This window comes from Indicator indicator, chromosome 6 (assembly GCF_027791375.1).
Source record: "Indicator indicator isolate 239-I01 chromosome 6, UM_Iind_1.1, whole genome shotgun sequence".
NCBI classification, from domain to species: Eukaryota; Metazoa; Chordata; class Aves; order Piciformes; family Indicatoridae; genus Indicator; species Indicator indicator.
Window position 1 is genome coordinate 20,087,619 of NC_072015.1, and position 20,913 is coordinate 20,108,531.

At 39.3% G+C, this 20,913-nt stretch overlaps 1 protein-coding gene across 2 annotated transcripts in view; it reads left to right on the plus strand.

The window, feature by feature from the left end:
- The window catches only part of CTNND2 (catenin delta 2), a 492,311-nt gene that overhangs the window by 230,191 nt on the left and 241,207 nt on the right, over window positions 1-20,913 (plus strand). The window lies entirely within an intron of this gene.

A 20,913-nucleotide genomic window follows, 5' to 3' on the forward strand; every position in this document is an offset into this window, starting at 1 on the left:
AACAGTTGTTGACATCCTGTACAGTTCCAGTAGGTCTAAACATACAGATTAAATTAACTGATAATAACATTCTGTACTAGTGTATCTTCTTGTAAGAACTATTTCCTATTTAAAGCATGGTGTTTTAAAGACTTTTTCCTGTTTATGTAACACTATTTTTGAAGTTCAAAATGTGTAGAGATGACATCACTAAGTGATGCCAGAATTGAAATCTCACAACACTTACATTAGTCATGTTGTCAAATAGTCTCAAATTGCAAAGTGGCTTATTTAGCAACTCTATTATTATAACTTCTCCTCACTGTAGTCCAACATTGTTTTCCACAGTTTGTGAAGTGGAAATGTATAATAGCCACAGACTTAGTATTTTAGGCAGTTTTGCAGCTTTGTCCTATAGCAAGACTTGTTTGAGTCTACAGAGGTATGGAGAGAACTCTCAGCATCAAAGGAACAGGGGATAATTCAATTTAAAATGCGTATATTTCTGGGTATGAACTACCAATATTCCCTTGATTTTTCTTTACCTTTGTTATGTGATGGAAGTCTTTGCTTCAGGAAGTTTCTAACAGGCACCGTCCGTATTTTTCTTTATGTACTTTTAGTGTTGGAATTTGTATTGTTTTGGGTTTTGAAGAGGACATCTTTTAAAGCATTGCAGCATTAAACCTGTGATGATAGCTTAGTCAAAGCTTGTTCTGTAGGACTGAAGGTTCGTTATGACTCTGAAGTCCTACAGTGTCAGAGAAGCTGTTCCTCCCATGCTAGGGATGCATGCAGCATGGATTTAGACTTTTTTGGGCTTTTTGACCAATAGCATTGTACAAGCATCCCTAATGGGATATACAACTTTGATTTGAATGAGAGTCATGAATCTGGCATTCACTTTCTTGGCTTACTTCTAAATAAAAGCTTTTGATAGAACTTCCTCTGCATCTTGCATAAAATAGGTACTTCCCTCCCTGCCTCGTTTTAGGACCCACTGCAAAGAGTTGCTTGTCACTGATTTATGGCTGGGGTGAAAGAAAAGCCTATAGATGCATGCATGCATTTAGGAAGTGGCTAGTGGATTTTCGTATGGGAGGGGAGTAGTGATCATTTGTAAAAACTGGTAAAGCAAGTGTTGTGTTAATCAGAACAAATGTAATGGTCTTCTGAGTTACTGTAGGTATTTGCTTTTAAGATATGCAAAAAAAAAATCTTAGGTTTCTTATTTTGTAACAAATGGAAAATCTGTAACTTCAGTTAGGTGAGAGACATGCAGAGATAGTGCTGCTACTTAAAATTAAAAAAAAAAAAAAGGGAAGCAAAGGGGAAGCCACAGTAAGCAACAGTATGTTAGTAAATAGCGTGTTGTTTTTTTTTTTTTCTCCAGGGTAGTAACATGCCTTTCAAGTAGTCCTTGAAAGGAGCTTTGTCACATGACCCACTCTTTTGCAAAAGTTTTCTATTGTGTGCTTCCACCCCTTATTTGCCATTACCATTCTGTAGTTGTTCCTCTGGGCCTCCTGCCATCCCCTAGTTACACATTTGCTAGCAGTGTTAAGTGCCTGACTAATCTTCGACACTTTCACCGGATTCACTGAAGTCAGTGGACTACAAAGGCTTAAAACCAACAGTGTGCTTTAGAGTTAGACAGGAATCAGATGTCATGAACACTGTTAAGGCAATCTTTGGGTTTTTTGCTTGTAAGCATTTTTGCTCAGAATGGGATTAGTATTTGAACTGTAAGAATATCATTTTGCAAGAGTTTTCCATTCATTGTGTTAGAAATCATACCCACTGAGAAGGAGAGAAAGCAATTATGTGTTGAAAAGTAAATGTTCAATAAACGAGAATTTTGTGTCTTGTTCTCAACATCCGAGGATGGGTTGTTGTTTTGTTTCTGCTTTTCTTTGAGAGAGAGGAGGAGGCAAAGTGGAGAATGGTTGTCACATTGCAATGATTGATAGCTTGCCTACTGTGAATAATGTGAAGTTGCATTGGTATGTATGTGTCGTCATGGGGATGATGTTACTCAGAGTAATGTTTTGTTTTGTTTTGTTATTCTCCGTGAGGAAAAAATAAGTATTTGTAGTAATTACCAGGGATACAAATCACGTGCTTTCAAGTATCATTCAAAAAAATCAAACTAATACTACCAGGTCTGAACAAACTGCATGATATCAGTACCAGGGTTAGGTGTTTAAAAGAGAAAACCTTCAGATACAGTCATTTTTTTTAAAAGATTGGAATTGAAAGCAACATTGTGTACATCACAAACACAGATTGTTGAAAACTGAATCTGTGTAAGATTTAATATTGAAGAGATGTCATTATTTATACTAATTTCCTGCAAACTCGATTATGAAACGACTTGAAATTACAGAAATGGCAATTCTTAGACTGCAGCCTGAATTTAAAATAAGACATGCAACAGCATGCAATGACTCAGTTTTAACCAAGTAACCTTAGAAACGTCTTCAGAAATGCTTTTTAGTCTAGTTATACTTCAAGTGTTACTGGTGCCAAGCATGCACATGTATGGGTATTTGTGTACATGTATATATAGTGATTCTTGTAAGCATAAACTTGCAGTTTTTATTCTTAGTCTAGCTGCCTCATTGCTATGATCTGCAGTTACAGTTTTGGAAGAAGTTTTTTTTGCTGCTCCTAAGTGCATTTGACTGTTCAAGCAGCAATATGAATCCAGAAAACACAGTTTGTAAATACCTTCTTGCATCTTCCACACCTGGACTGAGCTGAAGAGTGCTGCTGGGAGCCAAACTCATCAAAGCAGCTCATTTTGCTGGGAAGGAGGGGTGTCTAGGGGAGCAAGCAGCAGAAACATGGCAAAACCCTCTCAGGAGGCAAATCACTGCAGAAGTGTCCGCTCTTCATAGGAGTAGTGGGTTTGCTTAGGAGCAAAGGGAGAGGAGGCTGTGAATGTTATTGAGGTAGTTTGTGCCTCAGGTTATGTGGTGAAGGAGCAACTCTGATGTAGCAGAACCACTCCTGTCTTTTCATCCAGGCTTAGGGAAAATAATGGACACGTAAGACTAGGACAGGTAATTTTATGTGTTACCTTAAACGTACAAAAAAATTAACAAAACAAAGGTAAATACGTTTGAAGACTGCTTCATGCTCCAGCAGCTGTAATAAAAGGTTAGGTTTAAGAAATGAGTGTTGGTGTGAATGTTAGGTGGATAGAATATTATGCACCTATTCTTCATGTAGCAGTGACATGTTCTGCTGAAACAAGAGATGTGGTATCTCAGACTGCTGAAAGTGCTCAGCCTTATGTCGTCAAAGAGAATCTTCTCTCAGCTCCCTGTAAAATTAAAAAAGAAAAAGAATCTGTCTTTTGTGAGGTAGGATTGCTTGTATGCATGTGTAACATGAGTACTAAAATGTACTAAAATAAAAATTCCCACCCCTGCAAGTGTTTAAAAGACACATAGATGTGCTACTAAGGGACATGGTTTAGCACCAGACTTGGTAGTTAAGATAATGGTTAGACTCAATGATGTTAAAGGTCTTTTCCAACTGCAATTATTCTGGTTCTATGATTACTACTTGTGAGCATACATGCATTCAGCCCCTTCATTCATACCTGTGTTGTGGTGTTTTGGCCCTGGCTGGGGCCAGATGCCCACCAAAGTTACTAAAGCTAAGACCTTCTTAGGTGGATAGAGGAGAGAGAAGTACAAGAGGCCCATGGGTCAAGATAGAGGCAGTTTAGTGAGGCAGAAGTGAAAACAAAGGCTGTGCGCAGAGGCAGGAGCAAACAGAGATACTACTCTGTACTTCCCTTCAGCAGACAATGTCTGGTGACTCCTCAGGAAGCCAGGCTTCAATGCACATAGCAGTTGCACTGGTAGGCATGCTACTAACAAATGCCACCACACTTTCTTCTTTGCTTTAGCTTTTATATCTGACCTGATGTCATATGGTATGAAACACCCATTTGGTCAGTTTGGGTCAGCTAGCCCAGCCATGTGTCCTCCCAAGGTCTTGCCCATCCCTCAGCCTGTTGTTGAGGGAGAATGTTGGAAAAGCACAGCCTTGGTCCTCAGCAGTAGCCAAAACACTGCTGTGTTATAAACACCCTTTCCAGCTACCACTGCACAATGCAGCACTACAAAAGACGCTATGAGGAGAGCTAACTCCATCTCAGCCAAACCCAATATGATCTGCATAGGGGACAAATAACTCTTAGCAGAGTTAGATAGTATTAAAATAAATGTTAGTGATAACAAGCTAAAGTAAGTCTCTTTGTGGGTTTTAAACTGTATGCAAGTGAAATACTCTTTTTAGACTGCATCAAACCCAAATTCCCACCAACTTTTGCAAATGCAGACAAGTTCACTACATGCATTGTTATTCAGCTTTTCGGCAGGGCACTATACATAAAGAAGGTACAAGCATAGTTATTAACCCACAGCCAAGGTGGATCTAAATTACCCCAGAATTAGAAGCTCTGTGCCTTAAAATCCCCACCTTACACACAGGGTTGAATTAATGAAACAGTCAAGGTGTAATGTGCAGTTGTACTTCTTTGGACAGATAATGAAGGAAAATATTTGGATATTTAGCTTTAAGATATGCTGTGAGCCTTGGGCTGTTGATATGATTTATCATAGCAAAAAGGACAGTCAGGTGTTTAACCATTTTTTTTTCTTTTGTTTTTACAGAATCCTGTGAGTGTGTGTGTATATATATATATATAGATATATAGATATATATATCAGGGAAAACAAAATGGTTCCATTAATTTTAACCAAAGTAGTTTTTTATAGATTTAATTAGCTAGAAAGTTCCTGGAAATGCTGTCAGAGCCTTTACATATGGGAAGATAGTTAGTACACTTTTGTTCTGGGACAGACAGTGAAGTCCTGGTATTTTTTACTTTGTTTTTGTTATCCTTCTACTCTTATTTGTTTTGAGACTCTTTCAGACACCGAAAAGACACAAAGTATTTTGAGGCGTCCAGTAGTATTTCAGAGACTCAGAGTTCAGTATCTTTCTGGTACAAAGTTACTTGTTTCTGCATTGTAACCTGGAGGTTGAAAGTGCTGATGTTGGTCTTGCAGCTGATACAAATACAAGGCTGAGTGTTTCCTTTGCTTTGCTGCTAGTTCTGCTTCTACCTCTTCCTTCATTCATAATTACCTTACTAATTGTTACAGCTGAAACATTTACAAAAGTGCACAATTCCAACAGGGACAAGGTATCCAAAATGGACAATGTACAGCAATAAAGCTGAAGGAATAAGATTAAGTGGTTTTTAAATAGTATTGCCATGATTTTTCTTCCTGCATCTTTCAAATCTAGTTTACACAAAATGAATTTGCTTGTAGGGGAGGAGTAGTAATTGAGACGAGCCAGATACAGAAATCCCATGTGTGCAGAGATATCTTTGAGCTAATGAGTGTAAGCTTTGACTTTCTGTGTGAACAAATGCTACATATATGTTTAAACTTGGGTTCTGTTCTCATACTGACCTTGTTTCTCTTTGCTTCCTATTATTGATATAGGAAATAATTTGACTGATTCTCCCAGTGGTCTTTCAGAGGGGTGTGAAATCAAATAATATTGCAAAATAACAGTCTCTTAGGCAACGAAAACTAGTCTGCAGCATTGCTGAAAATGTATTGAACTGCTACCAAGCTGCAACTACTTTAACTGAATAGCTCTGGGAAGCTGAGTGGCAGTAGCTGTTTCTGGGCTTTCAGGTAAATGCAGCATTAAATGTGCTTCTGGTCAGTACTGAAGCCTTTGCTGTTGCTTGTAACCACACAACCTGGCATGCAGTTACTGGCCTCTGCTCCAGCAGTGTACCTAAGAAAGCCAGGATTCAAATGGAAGCTACAAGTCACTGGAAGGAATTTCTTAAAACTTCAGAGCAGAGTTTTAAAAGTCCGTGCTTATACACCTGAAAAGTAGCATGAAGAAGGAGCTGAAGTCAGCTAAAAGCTAGCACAGAAAAGTTGGTGTCTGTAGCAGGAAATGGTTAGTCTGAGGAGCTGGAAGTCCTCTGTAAGTTCTTCTTGACTACGAAAATCTGATGAAATATATGAAGTTGAAAAGCAGGGCTTTGGGAAGCTAGCTTTTTGGAACTTTTGTTCAGAGCAATAGAAGTAGAGTAGCCAGTGTTGTCGCTCCAGTTCATATAGTTGTGCCTTGCTATGTTGATTTGTAGTATTTTTAGTGTGTGAGATTACAGAATGAGTCTGGGACCTCATGAACTTCATACGCCCAGACTTTTGGGTCTTGAGGGCATGTAGTGAGGCTGTCTTGTCTGTGCTGGTTACCATCCCTTTTGTTCTCAGATCTGAATGGTATCCTCATGTACATATTTTCCTCTTTAGTTGCCAGGAGCACCATGCTGTGTCCTCCCAAACATCTTTGGCCTTGAAGTCACTTAGCAGAAGGGAGCACTGGGAGAGGGAAGCAGAATGGAGTGTATGTGATAGGCAGTATTAGTATTAAGCAAGGGGAAGGTTCTTTTCAACTCAGATTTCTGACACTCGGGCTTTTGTGGCTTTAGTGAAAATATTTGATTGTGTTGTGCAGTCTAAACTGGCATGTCTTCTGTTGCTTGTGCACTAGCCAAAGGTACGCATGGAAGCTGTAGCTTCCTCAAGGTCTGGAACCCCTTTGCAAGGCCTTATCCAATAGCTCTGAAATGTTTGTCACTGAAGTCTCAATACATAGTGACAGAAATCTTTAATCCCTCATGGTCTTCAGGTATTTGAGAGAAGTGAGAACATGCCCTTTGTTTTTTCTGTGGTAGAAAACTTCATCCTTTTAAGTTGCGGTGGCACACAAATGGTTTGCAGTAGCTGAAATCTGTGAAGTCAGTACGCAGCTCATCAGTGACAAACATTGGTTTGTTGGGATATCTAGGAGCTTTTTGCTGCTCATGTGCCCACAGCAACTTTACAGCATTGCACGTGCCTCTGGTCAAAAGTAAAGTGATTGACTATGGCAGGAAGAAGATTGAAAACTGGGAAGTTGAGGAAGGCCCCACTTTTCAAAAGCCAAAACTTGAGAGGGAATTTGCACATGGCTGGCCAGGAGACAGAGAGTGCTCACAGGTGGAATATATTAGCCATCGGTGGTGACTGCCAGAAACTACATGAGATCAAATTTGCTCTATGAGCAATCGCAGGAGATAAATGAGGCAATTTTTCTGTAATTGTAAGGTCAAACTTGAAAATCACCTAGGTATGGTCCCAGAACAGACAGAATACTTTTTGGTTTTATGAAAGTAATATTATGGTGATAATATGCCAAAATGAGAAGGGCCAGTGGATGACTAATTTTACAGTTGTAAGGCATGACATAAGAAGAGCTTGTTGGATGGCATAGATTTTTAGTTAAGTACATTGAGTTGCAAATTGTAGCATTGAAGTGAAAGATGGAAAAGTGCCATATTAGTTTGAATACACATGGTCTTAAATATCAGGCAACCCTCACTTTTCTGAGGAAATTTTTGCATATGCTCTTATGTATTTATCTTTTCCACGGTGCCTGTCTATATCTTGCCTTAAGGCCCCTTACCCTCCTCTTCCAACTCTGGTGTGAATCATCCCTTTTATCAGATAGCCAGCTGTGATGCTCTGGGGCAGTAAAACCTTTTGATCACAGGGCTAAAGCTTTCCTGGATTTAAAGAGTTTTGCCTGGGAGGAAAGCAAGGGTGAAGAAGGAACTTTGGTCCTCTCATACTGGAGCATATTTCCTGTGTCTGGGAAGCAAAAGGACTCTTCTTTGTGGGGTCATTCCCACCATCCACACCTCCCTCAGCATTCTGGTCCACAGGGATGCAGTCATGTTTGCATATGCTCACCAAAAGGTGCCATAAGCTCTTCAAAGGCTTTGTATCAAAGTCCTGGAAACACAATTTGCAAAAGAGGGTGAGTTGGTCTCTTTCAGATATTTGTGGGGAAAGGGAGAAAGGTGGAGGGAGTCAAAGGCAATAGCCCTTTGTGTGTTTGGGGCTAATATGCCCTCAAGAAAAGGAGGACCCAGCAAAAGACAAATTGCAGACTGGCTAATTGGTGCTTTGTTGGACATCACAAGAAGAATGGATAGAAAGGCTAAAATGAGACATGAAGGTGGTATGTGGTTAATGGAATAATTTGCAACATGAGTTCACCAAAACCAAAGTGTACTGGAATAACCTGCTTACTGACATTTTAGATCATATCTGATGTCTGTTTCCTACTATGGCTCTGAGCAGGCATTTTCTGTAGTGCCTCTTGGGAACTGTTTAATTAAGGTAGAGAAAATGAATATTCTTGCAGGAGGGTGGTTGGAGCTTAGTAGGACCTGGGCAAAGAAGCATTGTCAGTTTGTCAATTTTGAAAATCAAATTAGTGGAAAGGATGCCACTAGTAAAGTCCCACAAGTATAACTCTTTAGGCCGCTTGAAAAATTATTTTTCATTTTGTTATCTTGTCATAGAAACCTGAAATATGCCAAGGTAACTTTTTGATAGCAGAATATTAGGAGGTATTTCCTGAAGAGAGGAGGATAAATCCTATTTAGAAACTGAATTTTGCAGGTCAGAGGGAAAGAGTAGAACTGGAGGCAAGCTAATGACACACCTAATAGCTAGTTACAAATCAGGGATATTTGGCTGAAAACAAGAATAGCAAAATACCTGGTTGACCTCCTTGCCTACAGTATATTTCAGCCACATATATTAGGAACATAAGAGAACATTTCATGGCCTAATCACATAAAAGGCAAAATTGGGTGTGTTATATATATGGTTAGGACTTCATATGAGAATCTGTGTACAACTGTGACCCTCTAGTCAAGAAAGAATCTTTCCCGCCCTCTTCTGAACTGCTCTGCCTACATGATCAAGAAATTAAGAAGCCTTTTGTACACAGACCTGAGTTACTGTGCTTTTTTCTTAACAGTAGAAAGGCTGCTGGCTTATGTAGCTACTATCAGTAAACAGAAATTACACATCAGGACTAAGGAATCCTGGTAAGAATAAGTAATTTTATGAAGGATTTACCAGCCTTTTTTAAAAGACAAGATAAATTGACTCCTTGGCAGCTTTTAGGATAGTATCATCTCACCAAGGAGGGAATGAGGGCAAAAGGTATCATATGAGTGGCTTCTTGTCACTGGCAGGCTTTGTTTTCAGGGCTTTGACTAACCAGCCATGATGTGTATCACTGGAAAATCTTTGTGAACTAATGCTCTTCAGTTCCCTCACAGAATTAGAACTGGTAGCCATGGTAAAGATAGATTCGTGAGCCATGATTGCACTTTGTCTGGTCTCTGAACAAGCTTCAGTTTTCAAGGCTTACTCATCAAAATTTTGCATTTCCTTCAGTCTAAAGTTGGAGTTCCCTGTCTAGTTCTTGTCATTCATTTCTGTGTTGCACCTTGAGCTACTTTTGGCAATAATTTGAAGCTAATGCTGAATATAACTGAGCAGTCTCCTTCAAAGTGATCTAATTGTGTCTGTCTCTGCTATCTTGAGAGTCTGGAATTCAAGAATTAACCATTTTAGCTGACAATCTCATTTTTAATCTGAGCTTTATCAAGATTTCGATGGATTGCACATCGCTGATTTTCTCAGTCTGCAGTAGATTTCAGACTGCTTTTGTAAAACAGACAAAACTTGATATGAATCTTCAGCCAGCCATATGATTGTGTAAGTGTTGCCTTCAGAGGTGAGGCATCCATTTGACATGCAAATTATGTTGATTTGCATTTAAGAATAACCAGGAAATAATTGTGGGACAGCTGAGAATCCCTCAAGTGTTTGTCACCTTTGGACTAACATGCATCCGATCCTTGTAATTTCAGTTACAGCAAAAGCCATTCTTAAAGCTGAACCCTTCCAGTACTTTATGGCAAACTGCTTGGTACATGTTTCTTGTATTTCTTGTCTTCAGTCTGCCTTCCATTTTGCCACTGACCTTCTGTCACCATTTGTTTCTTGCAGCATTTGTCATGACCATTTCTATTTAGCATGGACTCTCTGCTCAAGTGACAGGACTGTTTCAGCTTATGATCCTTTCCTTGCCATGCCTTTCAGGGGTAGTTTGGATTTGTGGGATTAATGGCACATCACAAAGTCTCCTGTGCTGGTTTTGTTTCTTTTCTTTTCTTGTATCCCTTTTTATTTGCTTTAAGTAAGTTGCTGGGGAAAAAAATACAGATCTGTAGCCATTCATTTCTTTGTTTACATACTGTTTATCATGGAAGAATTTACACAAAAAATTCTACTGAGTTCCTGGAAGTTGTATACTAAAAGCTTACTATTGTGTGATTGCTATATATTAGTAAGCATCATTAAAAGAGAAAAATTTATTTATGAGTTACAATGGTTACTCTAGCATAAACTTTGGTGAAGTCCTTATGCTCCTCTTAATCACTCCTGTGTTAATACTATTCCTTTTCTTTGCCTCTACATTCATCATTTCTTTTTATTTAGAGCTACCCCACAAGAAAGCTGGTGAGGATCTTTTCAGGGTGTCAGGTAATGATAGGACTAGGGGGAATGGAAAAAAAATAGAAATGTGTAGATTCAGATTGGTTGTTAGGAAGAAATTCTTCACCGTGAGAGTGGTCAGACACTGGAACAGGTTGCCTAGGGAGGTGATGGAGGCCCCACCTCTAGAGGTTTTTAAGGCCAGGCTGGAAGTGGGTCTGAGCAACCTCATCTAGTGTGAGGTGTCCCTGCCCATGGCAGGGGGGGGTTGGAACTAGATGATCCTTGGGGTCCCTTCCAACCCTAACAATTCTATGATTCTATAATGATTTTAGGAGTAGCAGATGATTTCAAATGTTTTAGCGCTGGTCTTGATGTATACGTGACGGGAACAACCTAAAGCCAGCTTGAACAACGCAATGATACCTGGTCTAAACCTTTTTACAGGCACAACTAAATTCTTAAGTTAGAATGTATTCAAATCCATTATGTATGCATTTAATAAAAGCTCTGTGTTTAACATTTTAAATGCAGTGAGTCTCAAATGGATAAAGAAAACTTGGAGAGTAATACAGTGTGCTACAGAGCATCCAAAGGAACCTTCCCTTTCTTGAGTGTGGCATTGAAAGAAAAGCAAACATAACAAACCTCATTTTTCCCCCTGGAATGTCACAAACTTATACCTTGGGTCTTGGTGAATTCTGGAAACTGGGGATTGCAAGCAAATGCTCACTGAGGAGGACAAAGCCACTGGGAGGAGAAAGTGTTTAATATTCTATCAAAGATGACTTTGCATAAAAAAACAAATACTATCTGATGTTTTTCTTCATTCTGTCAGTGAAATGCAAGTTTGAGTGCAAAGTGTTACAGATAAAATCTCCAAAAGTTAATATTGTTCACACATCTAGTAATATACAATCTCATTGTGAAAGGAATTGTAGAAGATAAATTTAAAACTCTATTCTGTGAACAAACCCAATATGTGGTGTCTTGGATCTCAATCACATGTATCAGAGACTGGAACATAGTTATGCAAAGAAACATGTGCAATACTTCTGTCATAAATTAATACTTTTTTAAAAGATGCATGTGTGGTCAGGATTCACTGGAACTATCTATTTGCATTCTCCCTGTTAGCAGGAAAAAACATCTGTTAGAACTGCGAACTCCCAGGAATGACAATACAATTAGATCAAAAATTCAGTTTGCCCAGCAAAAGCCAGTTGAGGAATACTGTAGTTGGGCAAACTCGACACTTCATTACCCAAATGAATTTAGGTTTCTGATATTACACTTCTCATGCTGTTACAGAGTGGCCATTTTCCCTTTCAGAGCCACTGTTCTACAAAGCATGTTTCTTAGTGAATTTTTTTGTGTCAATCTCAACACTTCCACTTCTAGTTGGATTTAAGGTCTAGATACTCTTTCTGCTCCATGTACAGGGAAGAGTTGAGGCAGAAACACTTTTCTCTTCCCCCCACACCAGAGCTCCTGTTGAGAACTTCCTTTTTTAAGGTTGACTGAGTTGATGCTCACTTCAGGAGAAGGATTGTGAATCACTGGGTTTGTTAGATGCTGTCCTTTTCCACAATGTTAAACACAATCAGAAACTTTTAAATTTTCTCTGGTGGACATCGGTGGAGTAGTGCTTGGTGCATTTTGCTGGAGGCAGCGGTGCTATTTAGAAAATCACTTGTACTGTTGGAAGTGGTCTCTAGCCCTACAGATCTATGAGATTTCAGATCTTTAGTCTACACTGTTAGTTTCCAGGCAGATACTTGGTCCCTGTGCCATGATATGGCCTTGTGCTTCAAGGAAGAAAGCAAACTAAGCTATGGGAAATTAAAGATGCACTGTTTTTCCTTTTGATTTGTAGTCTATGTCAGAGAATTGTTAACTATAGGCTTTCACAAAATACTCACAGATTGCATTGGGTTGGAAAGGACCCTCAAAGGTCATCTTGTCCAACCCCTCTGCAGTGAGAAGGGACACTCCATCAGGCTGCCCAGGGCCATATCAAGTCTGATCTTAAATGTCTTCAGGGACAGGTCCTCAATCACATCTCTGGGCAGCCTGTTATGGTATTTTACCATGCTCATTGTAATGAACTTCCTCCTTATGTTTTGGGTTTTTTGGGTTTGTTTTTCGTTTTGTTTTATTTTTTTTCTGCATGTTTATTTTTGGAGCATGTCTCACCAAATACACTGGCATTTCTGTTCCTATTTGCTGAATTTAATAGACTGCCACAGCACTTGATTTAGCTTAAAACCCAAGGTTTTACAGTTAAAAATTTAGAATATTCAACTCTTATCTTTTATAAGATAAATGCATTTAGCAAAACTTCAAAGAAGATGTTGACTATTGAAAACGCTCAATGTTACTCTCAACTGCCAAGAAGCAGTCCCAGAGATTCTTGGAGTGCATGGAAGATAATTCCTAACACAACTGGTGAATGAGCCAGTAAGGGATGGCTCTCTACTAGACTCGCTGCTTGTAAACAGAGAAGGACTAGTAGGTGATATAAAGGTTGGTGGCCATATTGGACAAAGCGATCAAGAGATGGTGGAGTTTTCAATGCTTAGTCAAGTTAGGAGGAGAGTCAATAGAACTACATCCTTGGATTTCCAGAGGGCAGAGTCACTTGTTTAGGAGACTTGTTGATGGCAACCCCTGGGAGATAATCCTGAAGGACATAGAGTCCAGGAAGGCTGGACGTTTCTCAAGAGCTAAATCAAGGCACAGGAACACACCATCCCCCTGCATCAGAAAGTGAGCCATCAGGGCAGAAGACCAGGCTGGCTCAGTAGAGAGCTTTGGGTAGAACTTGGGAAGAAAAGGAAAGTCTACTAGCTATTGAGGAAGGGGCAGGCAACTCAGGAAGAGTACAAGACTCTTGCAAGGATATGTAGGGAGAAAACTAGAAAGGCCAAAGTTCAACTAAAACTCAATCTGGCCATGTCATTAAAGATAATAAAAAGTGCCTTTATAAGTACGGTAACAGTAAAAGAAGAGCTAGGGAGAATATCCACCTGCTGCTGGATGTAGGAGGGAATCTGGTGACCAAAGACAAAAGGCTGAGCTGCTGAATAGCTACTTTGCCTCAGTACTTATAAGTGATACTAGTTGCTCCTTGAGGATTCATGGCCTGGAACTGGAAGACAGGGTGTGAGCTGCAGAAAGCAGCCCCCACAATCCAGGAGGAAATGATCAGTGACCTGTTATGCCACTTAGATGTGCACAAGTCTATGGGACTGGATGGGTTCCACCCAAGGCTACCTAAGGAGCTGGCAGAAATGATCACCAAGCCACTCACCATTATTCATCAACAGTCCTGGCTAACCAGGGAGGTCCCATTGAACTGGAGGCTAGCAAATGTGACTCCCATCTACAAGAAGGGCCAGAAGGAAGATTCAGGGAACTACAGGTCTGTCAGTCTGACCTCGGTGCCAGGAAAGGTTATGGAGCAGGTCATCCTGAGTGCCATCATGTGGCACATACAAGACAACCAGGTGATCAGGCCCAGTCACTGTGGGCTTATGAAAGGCAGGTCCTGTCTGACTTAATCTGATCTCCTTCCACAATAAAGTCACCCACCTAATGGATAAAGGAAGGGTGTGGACATAGTCTGCCTGGATTTCAGTAAAGCCTTTGACACTGGCTGCCACAGCACTCTGCTTCAGAAATTCATGGTGCATGGCTTGGATAAGTGCGTTCTGCATTGGATAAAAAACTGGGTGGCTGGCCAGGCCCAAAGAGTGGTGGTGAATGGAATTAAATCTGTCTGGCACCCAGTTACTAGTTGTGTCCCCCAGGGTTCAGTACTGGGGCCTGTCCTCTTTAGTATCTTTGTTAATGATCTGGATGAGGGGATTGAGTGCACCCTCAGTAAGTTTGCAGATGACACCAAGCTGGGTGGCTGTGTCCATCTGCTAGAGGTTAGGGAAGCTTTATGATGGGATCTGGACAGGTTAGACTGCTGGGCCAAGGCTAATTGTATGATGTTTTAACAAGGCCGAGTGCCAGGTCCTGCACCTGGGTCACAACAACCCTATGGTAAGCTACAGGCTTGGGGATGTATGGTTGAAAAGCAGCAACTTGGAGAGGGACCTGAGGGGTTACTGCTTAATAGTTAACTGAATGTGAATTAGCAGCATGCCCAGGTGGCCAAGAAAACCAATGGCACCCTGGCTTGTATTAGAAACAGTGTGGCCAGCAGGAACAGGGAGGTGATCATCCATCCCCTGTACTGGGCACTGGTGAGGCCACACCTTGAGTATTGTGTTCAGTTCTGGGCCCCTCACTGCAGGAAGGATATTGAGGTGCTGGAATGTATCCAGGGAAGGGCAATGGGGCTTGTGAAAGGCCTGGAGCACATGACCTATGAGGAGCATCTGATGGAGCTGGGGTTGTTCAGTCTGGAGAAGAGGAGGCTGAGGGGAGACCTTCTCACTCTCTACAGGTAGCTGAAAGGAAGTTGGACTGAGGAGAGAGCATCTTCTCCTTGGTGACAAGCGACAGGACTAGAGGAAATGGTTACAAGCTGCACCAGGGGAGGTTTAGGCTGAATATTAGGAAATACTTCTTCACTGAAAGGGTTATCAAACACTGGAATGGTCTGCCCAGGGCAGTGGAGTCACCATCCTTGGGGGTGCTCAAGCGTTGCGTGGACCTGGCACTTAGTGACACAGTTTAGTGTTGACTCTTCAGTACTGGGTTGAAGGTTGGACTGGATGATCTTCGACGTCTCCTCCAACTGGATATATTCTATGATTCTGTGATGCTGCAGTGAACTATACAAACAGCATATGCATGGCTGCTTGGCATCGTTGCTTAGAAACATCATGTTATTGCTGAAGCACTCAACCCTGTGTCCAAGTGGTTAGTGAGCAGGAAAGTTAGAAGCAGTGATTTGTAAGGCTGGATAGCAATATCTTTCCCCGTTTTTGTAAAATTATTAGGGTTGAGGGAAAATTAAGAGACAGAAGTAAAGACAGAAAAAAAAAAAACAACCAAAAACTGACCAATGTCATCATTCAGTTAACAGCTTTAAAAAATTAATCAAAAATTGTATCTATTATTTTCTGCTTTGCTCAAGGTAAGTTGTTGTTACTGTGTGGTAGCAGTTAGTTTGGTGGAGTTTTTGTTTTTCTTCTTTTAGTGACAGTTCTCTAGATCAGAAATGAAATGGGAATTATCTCCCTGAACTTGTCTGTCACATTTAATCTACTGTTTCGTCTGGACTATCTTTGCTTCTTATCTCTTTGCTGCAAGTCACACTTCTCTTCTTCCACTAACAATTTTGATAAAATGTTTTAAGCAGGTGAATGCTTTTCCACAGAATTGGGACAATAACTAGCAGGAACAAAAAACCCAAAAAAACCCAAACAAACAAACAAACCCCAAACAACCAACCAACCAACAACTTGTGAGGAAACACAAATTTATGGTGTGATCTGATTTTTTCTTTCATTTTTCCTAGATTTGTAGAACTAAAATAACTGATACAGTACTTTTTGGTAAAGTTAGACTACATGACTAACAAGGAAATATAGAAAACTTAGAAAATATTTTAATCTTTATTTCTTTTAATAATATGCTTAGGAATGGGACTAATTTGAGTATTTGGTTGAAAACAATTTTAAATGGGCTAAAAATTATCCAGATCATAAGACCTACTAAGCTTTATCAAATTGGTTTTATTTTAGGTCTCTTTATTGCACTCTAAAAAGTGTCAGCTTTTTCTTTTTTTTCCCCTCCTTTTATTTTTAGCACTGAAAAGCACTAACCCTAGGTCAGATGCTGGGTTTACAATGTCCTTTAAGCAGCCAAAGCCAATCTGTTTTGAGGAGACTTTCCTAAGGTACTTAATCTGGTTAATGGACAAATTGTCTGGGAAATTCCACAGTGTGAGCTGTATTGCTGAATGTGACAGTATCCTGACAGTGAAACTGCCAGTAGGTTTGACAGTGCAGTGATAATGTACAAGAAACACTCCAGGCCATGCATCATATTACACTTTAATCTTTTAAGTAGAAAACCTGATGAAAATCAGACTAAAATACTGTGACAGGTGAGACAAGGCTCTTCTTTCAGTTCTGGGGATTTCTGTGAACTGGGGATGCCAGAGCAGCACATCCATGTTTTTTTCCAAATGTCCAGAGTTTGACATAAGTTGAAAGGTATCATGTGTTATCAATCAATTCAATGATGGCATTATTTCCTTCAATAGTACAAATAGTCCTAAGTCATGGACAGATCAGTGTAGTGAGGATGGAAAAAGACTATAAAGACCAAAATTGGTGCTGAACTTCAGGTAATCTGTAACTTCAGACCCAAACTAGTAGAACTTTTTTTTTGGGGGGGTATAAAATCTAAACAGGTGAGGAACCTGTGTTTAAGAAAAATCTAAACCAAATCAAAAGTAGACTATGTTTTGGTTCTGGTGAGTACAGATCATTGGTATGCTAAGGGCACAAGCTGCCAAACCCAAGGTGTTCATTAGCTGGTACTGCCATATGGCCTGTCATGTTTTGCTGGTTAATGTAACCATCTGTCGTGTCTTAAAAACTAGCATTCACTTTCAGTACTTGGTTTAGAAGTTTTTTTTTTCTCTTTGGTACTGTACTTTTTATCACACAGTGCTAGTAGATTCCACTACCTGAGTTTTATTAGTTTTATTTATAGTAACCTCTGTTGTAGATCATTTGTTGTGAATAGAAGATGCATATATTCAGACAAGCATTTTGGATACATTTCAGCATAAGGAAGGTCAATAACAAAAGTCTAGCTATGAGCGTTTGGCCTCTTTCTCCTTCTCTCCCCATTTTCACTTCTAATCCTGCACATGTATTTGCATACATGAACCAGGTTAGTGTCTGTAAAATAGGTTTCATTACGCATGATTCAGAGTAAAAACCCTACTATTCGTATCCTCTTTATCGCATGTTGCCTTTTCACAATTCCAGTAAAGCTATGGCCTCATGTACTGCGTAATTGATGGATTTTAAAATATTTTTTTGTAAGGACAGTAGCATTTCAGGGCAAGCATCTAAGAGAAACTCACGTCAAAAAGGGTTTCAAGCCCTGATAAGCCATTTAAATCAAGAAGTTCTTTCAGTCAGCAGAAAATCATGCAACACACTGAGCTACTAAATTGCTGTGATCTTTCCCAGTTTCTGTGCCTGCAAGTCTCCTATCTTACTGATGGGCTTGTTACAATTGCAACATTGTGTAGGGTTGGGGATTTTTTGTTGTGGTTGGTTGGCTGTTTTTTTAAAACTTGTAATCCAAGGAGAACTCAGAGGAAATTACATGAAAAATGTCATTATATTTGAAATTAAAAGCCATCCCATTGTAGAAGGTCAGTCCTCTGTTAGATAATCAAATCTCCTGAGCACAACATGTCATAGTGTTTTCAGAGAATGTTTGATACTTAAAGCCTCAAGTAGCCAGAGTTATGCTGTGTGTTAAAACGTGAGTGGTTGCAACCAATTTAAACGGTGTAAGCACATTGCTGATAAGTGGTAATATAATGGTCATTGAGCTTTATCCTCAGCTCATATCTTGTTGATGATGTTCTTGTAACATAGACATAAGGAAACTGCTTAACAAGACTCTTGAATATGTTTTGTGATGGAGGATTTCTAAGTGAGGGCTGAATGTTTTATCTGGTCAAATCTGGATGGTTTTCTTCATGTTGAGATGATCACTTAGATATTTCATGTTTCCAATGAGCTCTTAAATCCTGGAGAGGAGAGCAGTACCATATGCTCTTGATATTAGAGATATTTAGAGGTTGAAGGCCTGCAGCAAGACAGGATGACAGGTTATAAAGGCTTTCACAAGGGGCACAATAAAAATGGTTCAGAACTTAGTAAAACGTGCAAATGCCTACTTGCAATTCGTTTAAATGGTTTTAATGCTTTTAGTTTCTTGGAATTGAAAATGCTGCTAATTTAGTAGTTTATTATCCTAAATTGTCAGGTTAGCAATGCCATTCAAATGTCTGTTGTATTTATTTCCATGAGAGCCTGCATAATTTCTGAAGAGTAATTAGGGGTTATTTTGTGTACTTGTCTCCCGTTACACTTGTCCAATCATAGTACTTTTCTTCCTGTGGAAAATAATATTTTCCTAGGAATCAACCATTTCCCTGTATGGTTGAGGAACATACCTGAGTAATTTTACAAGCTCCACAGAGATGCAGAAGGGGCATTACACTTCTATTAGGTTTCAGTCACAGAGACTTACAAAAGCAGAGCAGACTCTCTCTTCTGTATATTTTGTTCCTTTATATAGTCAGCTTCTATTTTAAAAAACAAATGTACCCTATTTTTTTTCCTGTCTGCTTTACTTTTGATGCCTCTCACAACTATTTTAGAGCCTTTCAGTCTTCTCCATACTTTATACTGTGATACATCTCTGGCATTACAATCAAACAATTTTTCAGTCTTTTGTCAAACAGAAGATAGGACTGTTTGAGCAACTAATTATTAAGTGGTTACTACAGCTCATAAGTACTGGTCTAGTTCTCAATATCTTTGAGTTTGTTTTTAATCTAGAAGAAAGAAGAAAAACAAACCAGCACTCCTTCACAGCCATAGTTATAAGAATTCCATGTTGACTCTGATGCTAAACACATCATCTGTAATTAATGCCTCGCAGAACTATAAATTTCATAATTAGCTGTCTTTGAACTGGCATAGAGAACTGTCTTTGAATTCATTTGGTGTCTTATACTTCCCCAGGGGGAAAATAACATTGCTGTTCAGGACAGGTTGTCTATGGGTGGGAGATGAATCCATCTGCAGAATATGTGGAAGAGTTGTGTGTGGCTTTGATGCACATCACTGCTTTGGTTTCAAGCAGCCCAGAGTGGTGTTAGTGGGGTGAAGGGTTGGCAGCTAGTTGAGAACAGGGTCGGGATAACTGTGGTTTGGGGTGAGCCATGCATTAATGATGCCTCTCCGTAGTCTTATGTTTTACTGCATCCTGGTAGTGTATCGATTGCTGCTTTTCCATTTTGATCTTGTTGCTTTTCCAACCTCCATCTCCATTAATGCAAGTTTTTTTGAAGATGATGCAGATCAGCTTGCAGCTTCAGGTAGTAAAGTAGCTGTTTATTGCTAAAACAAGGTGCAGGCAGGAGACAGTGCTGCACTTCTCTCTGTCTCTGTGGCATCAATTCTTTGAGTTTACAGTCTTTGTTTTGATCAATTACCTTATCTATCTTTCCAGCATCTTTCAAAGTAGCTGTAGAATATGGTGGAGGGGCTGAGTATGTATGTGTAGATGAGATAGGATGCAGTTGTCTGAAATCCATCATGCTTCCTTATTTATTTTATTTTTTAAAGAAACAATATAAAAATCTGCATGTCTTTTGTTCACTTCAGCTGTAATTGTTAGTCTTTCTGGAAGTTATCTGTGTGAGATTACTCGATGTGATACAGCACCAGCAATAAAGATCACTGTTGCTAGCAGAGCTATCAGTTAGATGATTTCATTATTTAAACAAAATGTGCAACAAAAACTTAGGAACAACAAATTGAGGCTTGAATAAATGTAATATATGTTAAGAATTTTAAGCATGATGGAAATTTTAATTGAGAATGCAATTTACTGTTCCAGTTTTTGAAATACCAACCTAATAGAAACATTTTAAAGGGTGAAACGCCACCATAATTTTTTATTTTTTCTGTTTGTTTTTAAGAAATGTAAAGGTGCTTAGTATTTTGTGTTTAAGTATCAATGTTTGGTAATTGGGAAATAGTGTAGTAAAATTGCATCTTGGTCTGTAGAAAATTATCAGTTTTGCTTAAAAGTAAAGGTGTTGAAGAGACATGCTTTGAAAAGTATAGTCGTGTTCTGATGGCCTTAATTTCTGAGATTTGAGAGTGATTATAAAGCAAAAATATCTCTCTTGCTTTATTTCCTTACCTTGTTTTCTTGAAATGTTGGAGGAATAGTGGCAGTTATTCCCTGATAGAGTTTTAATTCCAGAACCCTTTTTTGGGGGTAATCTTACTATTCAGGTGGCTTCAAAGAACTTCCAGATGGCCACTTAGCCATTTTTGGGCAAGTTATGTTGTTTTCTCTGTATTGTTTGTCACATCTGGTTATATGTATGTTTATGGTTTAGTACAGTAATGTCAGTCTTAATTACATGTGCAGTATACGAATAAATTATTCAATATTAGCATAATAAACTAATACTGAACTTCTGTTTAGTATTAGACTAGTCTTAGCACTTGCAGATTTGGAACTATTGTTAGAGAATGAGGGAGGTTGAGTTAAGCCCACCTCATGGGAAGACTAGCATAAATCTTTGAGAATATATTAAACTGCCACTAAATTCAGTGGGAAAAAAATCTTTTACTTCAGTGGGAGCAGGATTAAGAAGATAATTTGTTATTCTAAAGAGCATTAATTTGTAAATGGATAAAAGTACTTCTATAAATAGTACTTATAGAAG